Raw genomic sequence first — 13,653 nt, forward strand, 5'->3', positions numbered from 1 at the left:
TATATAAATTATTAATTATGAATTCTTTTTTTTCTACAAGACTTGTCGAACTTACTGGACATTTTTAATAAATAGGGGTTTCACAACAAAAGACAACAAAACTTAGGCTTTATAGTGGTTCTAAAACTGTTAAACAAAAAAATTAACCTTCAGATCATGGGCTTCACTGGGGGCTTCAGTCACATGATCATGAACGGGATCCTTTAACTAAGTGGAATTACCCATTTAAAATAAGCATATAGGGTCTGTGCCAATGGCGTAGTGGTTAGTGCGTCGAAACATGCACTTCAGGGCTCACGGCAACCCAAGTTCAGTTCCCACCTCGAGGTCCTATGCCGATCCTTGCCCTCACTCTGCTCCCCACACATTCTGTTAGTAGTGTTCTGTCCAATTAAGGTGAAAACCCAGCAAAATTAATAAATAAATAAGCATATAGTCTCACACAAGAGGACAATGCTTTCAGTGACAAAACATTAATTATAATAATTTTTTTTGAATAAAACAATTGCCATTTACTAAAGTAACCACTTGTAATATTAGGTATTTATCAACGATTTTACGACGCCTCACAGCATGAAGGTCGCTGGTTCGAGTTCCGGCTGGTTCAGTTGGCATTTCTGTGTGGAGTTTGCATGTTCTACACATACATTTTATGAAATAAATTAGCCTTAGTGTATGAGTGCGTGTGTAAATATAAGTGTGTCTATAATATATATACAGGAATAATTGGTGGTTCATTCCACAGAGGCAACTCCTTATAAATAAGGAACTAAGCAGAAGGAAGATGAATAAATGAATAATAGCTTTTAACACTTAAAGTTATTATATATAAACAAATTAACCTGCAGTTATATCGTGTATAGGTCATGTTTATGTGTACATGTTCAATGAAGTGTAAATAATAAGAGACAAAGAAATGTTTGACCATTTACTGCAATTTTAAATGATTTATTCATTCATTCATTTTCCTTCGGCTTAGTCCCTTTTTTCATCAGGGGCCACCACAGCGGAATGAACTGCCAACTTATCCATCATATATCTCATACAGCGGATGCCCTTCCAGCAGCAACCCAAGACTGAAAAACACCCATACACTCTCACATGCACACACATACACTACGGTCAATTTAGTTTATTCAATTCACCTATACCAAAGCAAACTCCACACAGAAACGTCAAATGGCCCAGAAGGTCACTCGAACCAGTGACCTTCTTGCTATTAGGGAAAAGTGCTAACCACTGAGCCACCAGGTTGCCCATTTTAAATGATGTCAATACTAATTCTATTCAATATTGTCATGTATGATGGTGAAAATGCAAAGTCACGTCAACAACCCATATTTCCACTTTTCTTATTAATCGCAGCACTTCACACGTATGTTCAGTTGCACAAGACACTGCTTCTGTGCATTTCCGCCACTGATGTCCTCAAGCAGACATACTGAAGGCCTGTATAAACTTCTCCAGAAGTCAAACAGTGGGTCGTATAGCGTGTTGGTTATACAGGGGATAATGACAGCGCAGCGGCAAACTGGTTTAGTGTGTCTGTCAGTCAGACAGTGCTGCCTCAGGCCCCCTGACACACCTGTGTTATGGTTAAACGTAAAGCCTGTTTTCGCAGTGTGTGTGTGTGTGTGTGAGTGAGTGTGTGTGTATGCGGGGATTTGCTTAAGGGGGTTGGTGGGTCGGTTGAGCGGGAACTGCTGAAGTGGCAGGTGGAAGCTTTCAGTGACAAAACAAACTCACTCAACATTTCTCTTCTCAGCAGTACACTCAATCTTTTTGCACTCTTTCTCCACCTTTCACTATCTGCCTTTATTTCTTTAAGCCCCCTACTCCTTTCTTTACTTTTCTTTATCTTTGTCTAAGTGAGTAAATAACTAAAAGCAACAAAGCCAATCTTATCTGGATGTTTCTTCGACTTTGGGCACATTTATGAGCCAAGGGCTGAGCTTTTTATTTGATTTGATTTATTTGAACAGCTTTTTATTTTGCAATATACAGAGCTCAACATAAATGAGTGGCCCCCATTTAGAAAATGAATATTTGAATCCATTTCTCAGTGAATATTGGTAATATATTTTTGAACATTTAAACAAAATGAAACATATTTGATTTATTCAATTGATGTTTGATAATTTGACTTATAAAACATGTTTTTTTAATTAGAAATAATATTTTAGTCACTGAACATCTTTAGAAATAGAAAAAATAATACATTTAAATTGATGTGAAATATTGAAAAAAAATTACAAAATACTAAATTTCAACAAAATCTTATACATTTTTTTGTTTCTTATGAATTTTGCTCTTTTTAAAATAAAATGATTTAACTTTTTTTTCCTTAGATATAAATGTGGGTGTACTAGCTTTTGGACAGTTATTATAAGTTATTTGATAGATTAGCTAGGATTTGGCTTCAGTACAGATTAATCTAATGTATATGCGCAAATATAATATCATAAACTATAAATGCACTATATATGAAGTTTCTGTTTATTTACAACGGATATATGTTACTACTACATATTATTACCACTATTATTAATAATATTATCAGGTTTTAATAAGTTGCATCATTTCTAGATGTAAAATGAAAGAATTTTTAAAATGAAAGAAATATAGTTTGCAAATAAGGGCTAAAAAGGTGCTCATAGCTTGAGAAAAATCTAATAATCAAACATTAATTCCTTTGTTCTGCTGAAAGCATGGCGTTTGTATTGTATGTTAAATCCTCTGCTATCGTCCTAAATTGACAACCTTTTCACTTTTGTGCTACTTATATAGTATCGTAGAATCTAAAATCTACATAATTTGAAAAATATTCACAAGCTTCATAGAGTTTTACATGTAATAGTATTTGATATAGTTTCTATGATTTATGAGCTTAAAGGGATAGTTCACTCAAAAATAAAACAATTCCTCGCTATTTACTCTCCCTCAAGTGGTTCCTATAACCTTTATGAGTTTCTTTCTTCTGTTGAACACAAAAGAAGATATATTGAGGAATGACTTCTATATCCAAATACTATGGAAGTCAATGGTTACCAGTTTCTAATAATTTGTCAAAAAATCTTTTTTGTGTGAAACATACGATAGAAGCTGATAAAAGTTTTTGACAAGTAAAGGGTGAGTAAAATTTTTTAGCTTTGGGTAAACTATCCATTTAATTCTTTTAGTTTGATTGAAGTCACGTTTAACTGCATTACTGTCTAAATCCACCTAAAATCCCACACTGAGCTGAACTGTTAATATAAGATGAGAAAATATGTTTGGTCTGTTTATTTTGTAAAATAATAAAAAAACTAAAGAACAGGTAAGCCGTTGCAAACAAATAGAATGTACAATGAATTGTTTCTAATTGCCCTAATGCACAAAAACAATTTTTTTTTAAAGAAGAGCACCTATAACTCACAGAAAAAATATGTGTGGATTGGGATTAGGAATATTTACAGATATTTAAAATATTTATTAATTAATTCATTTTCCTTCTGCTTATTCCCTTATTTATCAGGGGTCCCTACAGTGAAATGAACCAGCAACTTAGCTATGTTTTAAGCAGCGGATGCCCTTCCAGCTGCAACCTAGTACTGGGAAACATCCATACACATTAAAACGCTATAGCCAATCTAGTTTATTCAATTCACCTAAAGCGCATGCGTTTGGACTGTGGGGGAAACTGGAGCACCCACACAAACACAGGGAGAACATGCAAACTCCTCACAGAAATGTCAACTGACCCAGCAATGACTCGAACCACCAACCTTCTTGCTGTGAGGCCAGAGTGCTAACCACTAAGCCAACGTGCCGCCATATTCAAAATAGATTACATTTCTTATTGTATTTGCACACAAATAAAACTGATAGGACATCCCAGATGAACACATTTTAATATATGCTTTGTATGAAAACTATAAAAGTATTTTACAGTGAATCTTGAGCAGTTAAGGGGCAGAGGAGGAAGTGTTCTTGGGGTTTTTTGCCTTAATACACAACATGGCGCTACTTGTTTATTTTTGTTAACAGCCAAATAATTGTCAAATTCAAGTGTTTTTCTTGCCAATGAGATTATTTCAGATCTACACCGCTCCATCAGTCTAATCAGAATTAAAAAGAGCTCACTCAGACCCATATAGATTTTGACCTTAAGGTTTTTTAAACATCAATCTGATTTATGCCCAGAATATTTGGTTGAATGTACTTAAACACAGCAATTAAAAAAATAAAAAATAAAAAAATATATATATATATATATATATATATATATATATATATATATATATATATATATATATATATATATATATATATATATATATTGTATATGTTTTATTTTAACTTCAGAATACCTCCACATCTACAGTTTCAAAGTAGCTTCCTTAAAGGCATAGTTCACCCAAACATGAAAATTCAGTCATCATTTACTCACTCTTCACTTGTTTCAAACCAAAATAAAATATATTTTGAAAAATGTTGACTAAAGTTTTATTTTTCCTACTATGGAAGTCAATGGTTACAATGAGATTATTTCAGATCTACACCGCTCCATCAGTTTGATCAGAATTAAAAAGAGCTTAATCAAAATGATATAGATTTTTACCTCAAGGTTTTTAAAACATCAATCTGATTTATGACCAGATTATTTGGTTGAATGTACTATAAACACTGCAACTTTAAAATAATAATGTGCGGATCGATACTAAAATATCGATATCTCCGATACTAGCTATGTTCTAGAATCGATTGTCCTATCAAAATATTGATATTTCAGTAATTTAGAGCAGATATGTAGTTTATTGGAAATAGTTATACAGCGGAAAGTAACCATAATTACCCTAGTTTACCTGAATAATGCCAACTTAGTCGCAAATACTTGTTCTTCCGCCTGCCAAGTCATGTGCCCAATATGACACTGTACAACTGCAGAGCACACTAGATAGCCACTCAGTCCGCTGGCACATGTTGTTCAGTCATGCTGTCACTGGATATGGGTGACCGCAAGCAAAGTTATGTGTATAGCTACTTCGCTTATATAAACTCAAACGATGCAATTTGTGACAAGTGCAACAAAACAGTGAGGTACTGTGGTAATACCACAAACCTTATCAAACATAAATCACAAGACAGAATATGACTACATCATAACTAGACAGTCAGAAGAGGAGGAAAGAAGAAGCACAGGTGTTGCTAAGGCGAGACAGACATCACTTTCAGAGTCCTTATGTGCATCAGGCAGGAACTATCCAGGTATACAGAAGGAGAAAATGTGGCGATGTGTCTGTATTTTGGGGACTTGGGTTTTTGTGACAATGAATATGTAAGTTGGCTCTTTTTTGTAGGATAATTCTTCATCAATAAACGAGAATAACCCAAAATACGTCTCATATTCAGTATGAAGTGACACTTTTTAGTACACTACTTGGTACTTTAATTTCCCAAACAGTAATTTTTGAGCAAAATATCAGTATCGGATCGGTATCATCGATACTCGCCTTCATTTTACTTGGTATCAGATCGGAAAGGAAACCAGTGGCACATCACTACTTTAAATATCGAACTACTTTTTCTAAAAGACAGTCGTTTTTAACTTCAAAATACCTCCAGATCTACAGATTCAAAGTAGCTTTCTTAAAGGCATAGTTCACCCAAAAATTAAAATCTGTCATCATTTACTCACCCTTCACTTGTTTCAAACCACAGAAGAAGATATTATAAGAAAATATTTTGTTTTTTTCTACTATGGAAGTCAATGGTTGCAGACTTTGCAGCTTTCTTCAAAATATCTCTTGTGTGTGTTTAACAGAAAAACTCATAAAGGTTTGGAACCACTTGAAGGCGAGTAAACAGTCAGAAATGTTCATTCTTTCGTGAACTATCCCTTTAACACGTGTTCGGTTAGTTTTCCCCCCTGCGACTTGTCCATATCTTTAGCCCCTTTTTACGTTTTGTCACTTAATCTTTGGCTTCATCGGTTTTAACTGTTTTGTCTCCATTTATCTCTCCCCCTCTCCCTCTTTATATCTATTGCTCCATCCTTTTTCTCTCTGGTTCTCTCTGAGAGTGCTTATTGTAGTGCCTGAGGAGGACACAGACAAAGAGCGTTTGCGCTTCCCCGCCACCTCCTCTCTGTCTGTGCTTTTCCCCGAGGCGTCTCTCCTCCACCATCACCCCCTCCTCCCTCTCACCGGGGTCCTGTCTCGCTCCTTCCCCTTCTTCTGTTGTTCATCGAACTCCGCTCTCTCCATGTGCTCCGTCTCTCCTGCAGGTCTGTTGTTCTCACCCTCTCCACACTCTTCGGCTCCAGTGCTGTCACACACACACAAACAGACACAACACACTGTAGGAAGGTTCAAACATATATGTTGAAGTCAAAAAAAATAATCTTTTGCAAATATTTCCCAAATGATGTTTGACAGAGCAAGGAATTTTTCACAGTATTTTCTATAATATTTTTTCTTCTGGAGAAACATTTTTTTATGTTTGTTTTATTTCAGCAAAAAAAAAAAATATTTAAAAAATATCAATTTTAATATCTATATCATTAGCCCCCATTAAGCATTTTTTTTCTGATTGTCTACAGAACAAAACCACTGTTCTAGAATGACTTGCCTAATTATCATAACTTGCCTAATTAACCTAGTAAAGCCTTTAAATGTCACTTTAAGCTGAAAACTAGTATCTTGAAAAATATCTAGTAAAATATTATTTACTGTCATCATGGCAAAGATCAAATCGAATAGAAATAGAATAGAAATTGGTTATTAAAATGATGGTTAGAAACGTGTTAAAAAGAATCTTCTATCCGTTAAACAGAAATTGGGGACAAAAATATACAGGAGGGTTAATAATTCAGACTTCAACTGTACATGGCATTATTCCAGCCTGATCTCATGAGGAAACGTAAGTATTTTACGTTTTGTCAGTTTAGTGTCTAATTCGTACGAATTCTTACCAGTTAAGTCATACGAAAATGTACGATTTTAAAAAGGAGGCGTGGCACCCAACCCCACCTGTTATTGGGTGATGAGCAAATCGTACTAAATTGTACGAATTAGATCATACAAATTCATACGAATTAGCCACTAAATAAAAAAATTACAAATTGCCGTGAGATTGCGTTGATTATTCAGTACCTCTAGGATTTTATGGGACATTTGTCTGATATTATGCAGCCTGAAATGATTTTGCTGTTACTTTCCTCCAGATTTGCAGCATTTTTTGTGTTGTGTTTGTTATAAGACTAGGGCCAGACAGAATCTGCAGACATTTTGTGATATTTCAGCGCAGAATTTTGTTAAAAAATCTGCAGATTCATGTGGAATGATTTTGGAAGTATCATAACTAAAAACTTAACATATGTTAACTTAGCATACTTTACAAATTGTATTGTAAATAAATCATGTGAATATTTTCATATTAGTCAAAAATATTACTAAAAATTAACTTAAATACTGAATAACTATAAATTTACACACATTTACACATGCAGGTAAAATGAACAGAATCAATGATGGGCTAAAAATCTGCAGAAATCTGCAGAATTCTGCACGCACAGATTCCGTGAGGGCCTTAATATAACTAGTAAATCTAATATTAAAACACTGACAATTTTAAAGGGTTGGTTCACACATGAGTGAAAATGACATCATCATTATTTTCTTTTTTCTTATTATATTTTGAAGAATGATGTTTGCTGGCGTCAAATTCCATAGTAGGAAAGAAAATACTTTTGAGGTCAATATATGTTCAAAATATCTTCTTTTGTGTTTGAAAGTAAAACTAAAAGAGCTGTTAAAAATTTAGTAATGGTTGTCACGGTGGCGCAATGGTTAGAACTGTTGCCTTACAGCAAGAAGGTTGCTGGTTCGAGCAACAGCTGGGTCGGTTTCCCCCACAGTCCAAAGACATGCAGTACAGGTGAATTGAATAAGCTAAATTATTCTAAGTGTATGTGTGTGAATGCAAGAGTGTATGGGTGTTTCCAAGGGTTTGGTTGCAGCTGGAAGGGCTTCCGCTGCGTAAAACATGCTGGATAAGTTGGCAGTTCATTCCACTGTGGCCACCCCTGATTAATAAAGGGACTAAGCCAAAAAGAAAAAGAATCAATAAATGAAATTTAGTAAATAATGACGGAATTTTCTTTATTAGTGTGTGTGTGTGGACTATTCCTTTAATAATGATCCAAAATCAAACAAACCGTGCTCAGGGGTAGCTTAAATAATGTGTCCATGCTCTTTGGGTAAGGAATTCATCAGAATAAACAGCAAAATTCAGACAAAGGCATTCAAAAAATGTGGAAAAAATATATATAAAAGCCTTTATTAACATGCTATTCCTTAAAAAACTGTGCAGTTTAAAGGAATCGCCGTCAATAAAGGCTTTTTGATATTTTTTCAACATTTTTCGCGTGCCTTGGTCTGATTTTTGCTGTTAATCCCTTCAATGAACAGCTATAAATGCTACTGTAGAAGTGATTTTAGACATGACAATATTTTAACATGAAGGTTGAAAATAAATTTTAATTTTGTCATTTCTACAAGATAAATCTGTTAGGGTTCATAAATTCCTAATAAATATAGTCTGATACATCTAAACCGGTTTTGTACACAGAAAAAAAGTTAAACATCCACTTGAAAATATTATTTATGATTTGTTTAATTCTGCGAGCTACTGATGACATTTCATCCAAATGTCTGTTTTCAGACATGTTTATATTTATTTTTAAACAACACAGAAGAGTTAAGAAATACATATTTAATCTCAATATTTAAATATATTTCTTAATAATCCTGAGAAATGGTAAGTTCAATATCAGCCCAAACACAGTATAGTACCAATATACCGTGCATTTCTATATGACATGCATACATTACATAAAAATACCATTCACAGTCTAATGTGTCATGTTGTTAATTTCCAAAGTGTCATTTCACACCAGGTGTGTGATTATACAGCACTGATTTACCGATGAAGAGTGACATATACAGTACGTGATATTGTGCATTCGTCTTACGACCCTGTATCTGAGCAGAAGTGATATTTTAAAATCTGCCATATAAATGTAGATCTATATAGCAGCGGTTTAATTTAGACATGTCTTAGAGATGGACTGTTATACCGGGCCTGGACAGAGACGAGACGGGATGGGACGGGGGATCAGCAGGTGGCGGAGGGGGGTTTTGGTTACACCCCTTTGGGAGCGAGTGACTGACAGCTTAACGTACTGCCATTAAAAAAGCTGTATGACATGTTCCACATGCTTGCTGAGGAGGGGATGGGGGTCTGTGTTTGTAAGCGGCGGGAGAGCTGAACCCTGGGGAAGGCCGTATGCTTTCAGAAAAGACGAGACAGAAAAGACTGCAACAGTCCAAACCGACAGCAGCAGTCACAATGAACTATATCAGCCATGCCTAAATACAAGACCACAACAGCTGTGTTCACAAATGATCATTTATAAAAAGGCAACAAATATTATTTTAATAAGATACTACTTGTGAACAGGGTAAAGAAATTAACTAATAATTACATTAACATTACATTTAGCATTATATACAGTGCATCCGGAAAGTTTTCATAGCGCTTCACTTTTTCCACATTCTTTTATGTTACAGCCTTGTTCCAAAATGGATTAAATTCATTTATTTCCTCAAAATTCTACACACAATACCCCATAATGACAATGTGGAAAAAGATTTTTTGTTTTAAAATTATTAAAAGTAAAAAACCTGAAAACTCACATGTACAGAAGTATTCAATTGCTCAATACTTTGTTGATACACCGTTGGCAGCAATTACAGCCTCAAGTCTTTTTAATATGATGTCACAAGCTTGGCACACCTGTCTTTGGGAATTTTTGCCCATTCCTCTTTGCAGTACCTCTTAAGCTCTATCTGGTTGGATGGGAAGCGACGGTGTACAGCCATTTTCAGATCTCTCCAGACATGTTCAATAGGATTTAGGTCTGGGCTCTGACTGGGCCGCTCAAGTACATTCACTGAGTTGCTGTGAAGCCCCTCCATTGCTATTTTGGCGCTGTGCTTTGAGTCATTGTCCTGCTGGAAGATGAACCGTCAACCCAGTCTGAGGTCCAGAGCACTCTGAATCAGGTTTTCTTTCAGGATGTCTCTGTGCATTACAGAATTTTTCTTTCCCTCTATCCTGACTAGTCTTCCAGTTCCTGCTGCTGAAAAACATGCATGATGCTGCCACCACCATGCTACACTATAGGAATGGTATTAGCCTGATGATGAGCGGTGCCTGGTTTTCTCCAAATGTGTTGCCTGGCATTCACTCCAAAGAGTTCAATTTTAGTCTCATCTGAGAATTTTGTTTATTATGGTCTGAGAGTCCTTTTGGCAAATTCCAGGCAGGGAGTGGCTTCCGTCTGGCCACTCAACCATGCAGGCCTGATTGGTGGATTGCTGCACAGATGGTTGTCCTTCTGTAAGGTTCTCTTCTTTCCAAAGAAGAACGCTGGAGCTCAGACAGAGTGACCATCGGGTTATTGATCACCTCCCTGACTAAGGCCCTTCTCCCCCTATCACTCAGCTTAGATGGGCGGCCAGCTCTAGGAAGAGTCCTGGTGGTTCCAAACATCTTCCACTTACGGATGATGGAGGCCACTGCTCATTGGAACTTTCAGAACAGCAGAAATTTTTCTGTAACCTTTCCCAGCTTTGTGCCTCGAGACAATCCTGTCTCAGAGGTCTACAGACAATTCCTTTGTCTTCATGCTTGGTTTGTGCTTTGACATGCACTGTCAACCCTGGGACCTTATATAGACAGGTGTATGCCTTATCAAACCAACAAATCAACTGAATTTACCACAAGTGAACTCCAATTAAACTGCTGAAACAGATTAAGAATGATCAGTGGAAACAGAATGTATCTGGGCTCAATTTAGAGCTTTACGGCAAAGGCTATGAATTTTTGTGTACATGAGATTTTTCAGCTTATTTTATTTTTAATACATTTGCAACAATTTAAAAAAAGTTTCTCACATTGTCATTATGGGGTATTGTGTGTAGAACTTCGAGGAAATAAATGAATTGAATACATTTTGGAATAAGGCTGTAACAAAAAAAATGTGGAAAAAGTGAAGCGCTATCAATACTTTGCACTGTATAGCATGAAGCGATTAAACAAGCAGAGGTAATACACACAAGAATTGCTAGTTATACAAAGTACCTTGTTAATGCTCAGGGAATTTAGTGCTAGAGTTTTTTTAGTTATCACCATACTGAGGGTGCTTTCACACCTACACTTTTGTCTCGTTTGCCCAGTTAGTGTGGTGCGTTTGGCATATGTGAACAGGGCAATCACGATCTGTTCCGCGCCAAAGTAATCGCTTTCAATTCGCTAATTTCAATCACTAATTTCAATCGGCTCGAATGAAACTAACACTGGAGCGGTTTGATTTTAGTGAGAATGCGATCCGATCCGAGCACGGTTATATCACAGTGTTTTATGGATATGTAATAGGCATATGGCTATATGAAAAGAGAATTATGAGTAGGGCGGGAAGTTTCGCGAATCTCCGGATGCCCGCAAACGAGTGATGATCTCCCGGTAATCTCGCGTCTCCCTCCCGGTCCTCAAATAGGCATTATCGCGCACCCTTCTCACCCCTCCCCACCGCATCTCTCCTCAGACACGTCGCGCGCACGCACCTTGTCAATCCCCATTAAACCACCACCTTTCCTGACAGCTAAGCGGGACTCTGCAAAATAAACCCTGACACTCTGACCAATGTGAGGAGAGTTTACTCACACGTGACTTGTTTTAGCTCTTTTGGTCCGATTAGAAACTTTGCAGTGTGAAAGTGAACCGCTCCAGAGGAAAGAGCAACAATGTAACATTTGTAATCTCTGTTTCGGAACAACTGAATCGATTCACAGGTGTGAAAGCACCCTGAGAAATGTACAATTCTGTCATCTTTTACTCCCCCTTGACTTGATCCACAAAAAAGTTTGTGAAACCTTTAGCCAATAACATCCAGAGGCAGAAAACAAATACTAATAAATACTAAGTCAATGGTTACCAATTTCCAATATTCTTCAAAATATCTTATTTTGTTTTCATTCATTCATTTTCTTTTCAGCTTAGTCCCTTTATTAATCAGGGGTCGCCACAGATATTCATTGCAGAATGCCAATTTAGAAACGATGAGGAGCTCAGACTTAGATTTTTTGGTTTAAAAAAAGAGACATTTATTCATTTTCCTTCAGCTTAGTCCCTTATTTATCAGGGGTCACCACAGCAAAATGGACCACTAACAATTGCAGCATATGCTTATGCAGCGGATGCCCTTCAAGCTGCAAACCATCAATGGAAAACACCCGTACACTAAAGACAATTTAGCTTAACCAATTTAGCTAACCCAATACAGAGGCACCCAAAGGAAACCCACCTATACACAGGGAGAACATGCAAACTCAAACTGACCTAGCCAAGGCTCGAACCAGCAACCTTCTTGTTGTGAAGCGACAGCACTACCCACTGTGCCACTGCAACACCCCCATTTTGTTTTCAACAGAACAAATAAAAAGTAAAAAGGTTTAAGAAGAAATTAAGTGTGAATAAACAACGGCAGATGTTTTTGCATGGGTGAACTATCCCCTTAAATATGCAAATGAGGTATTGTTTAATTAAATATGCAATAATTTGCACATGTTTCTAGCACACAGATCTAAACATTGAATAAAGTCAAGTTTAAAACTCTTGATCATTTTCATTTTTTTTTTTTTTTTTTTGACAAATTGGCAATATAAGTCAACGTTTGGGGCATTTTACTCTTTCATTCCTCCATAACAATACTCTGAACAACAAACAACATTTTCTTATATTTTATATATATAATCTGTATTTTATAATCAAGCAGTTATTTATAAAACATCCCTCTATAACAATCTTCTGAAAATAGATATGAACAAAACTATAAAGTGTCATACTGTGAGTGTTATATAAGAAATTATTTGGAGAAAAAGGCCTTTGACAGAAATGGACAGACAGGAAACCCTTAAATGTGTATTGTGAATGTTTCTTTGCATTAAACTAAAACACTTTATGAAAGCCAAAAAGCCCAACATTTTTACATTGACAGGTTCATGAGATACTGTTTTGCATGTAGCATCTTGCCTTAAAGTTTATAATGTGCAACCACTGGCATATTCTTATCTTTAGACTATACAATTGTGCAGTTCTCTAGTTCAGTAAAACTGAATTAAGACCATTAAACCCACATATATGCTTAGACCTCCTTGCAAATGTAGCCTTTTATTTGAGGCACAATAACGTAATACAAGTATTAGTAGTAATAGTTTTAGTATTATTTTGCTGTGTGTTTATGTTTTACAATTTTTTTTAGAGAGAAATGTTGCTAATTATGTAACTTGTAAAGTGTCAAGTGTTGTGGGAATTTACATTTGTCCCTGTGCAAGATGCATATTGTCATTCTCTTTATAGTTTTAGTAAGTTCTTCATTCTGAAGAGTCAAAAGACTTCCTCAGCAAATGGTGCCTTTGTGTAATATTAATTATATAATGTATCTTTAACATATTTACACACACACACACACACACACACACACACACACACACACACACACACACACACACACACACACACACACACACACACACACACACACACACA

At 35.9% G+C, this 13,653-nt stretch overlaps 1 long non-coding RNA gene across 1 annotated transcript in view; it reads right to left on the reverse strand.

The window, feature by feature from the left end:
• LOC147834517 (uncharacterized) overlaps positions 1–13,653 on the reverse strand; it is an 83,852-nt gene that overhangs the window by 29,338 nt on the left and 40,861 nt on the right. The window contains exon 3 of the long non-coding RNA XR_015504357.1: positions 6,186–6,306. This is a non-coding gene — a long non-coding RNA (uncharacterized LOC147834517). The remainder of the gene's footprint in view (positions 1–6,185; positions 6,307–13,653) is intronic.

This window comes from Danio rerio, chromosome 12 (genome assembly GCF_052040795.2).
Source record: "Danio rerio strain M-AB ecotype USA chromosome 12, GRCz13ab, whole genome shotgun sequence".
NCBI lineage: Eukaryota > Metazoa > Chordata > Actinopteri > Cypriniformes > Danionidae > Danio > Danio rerio.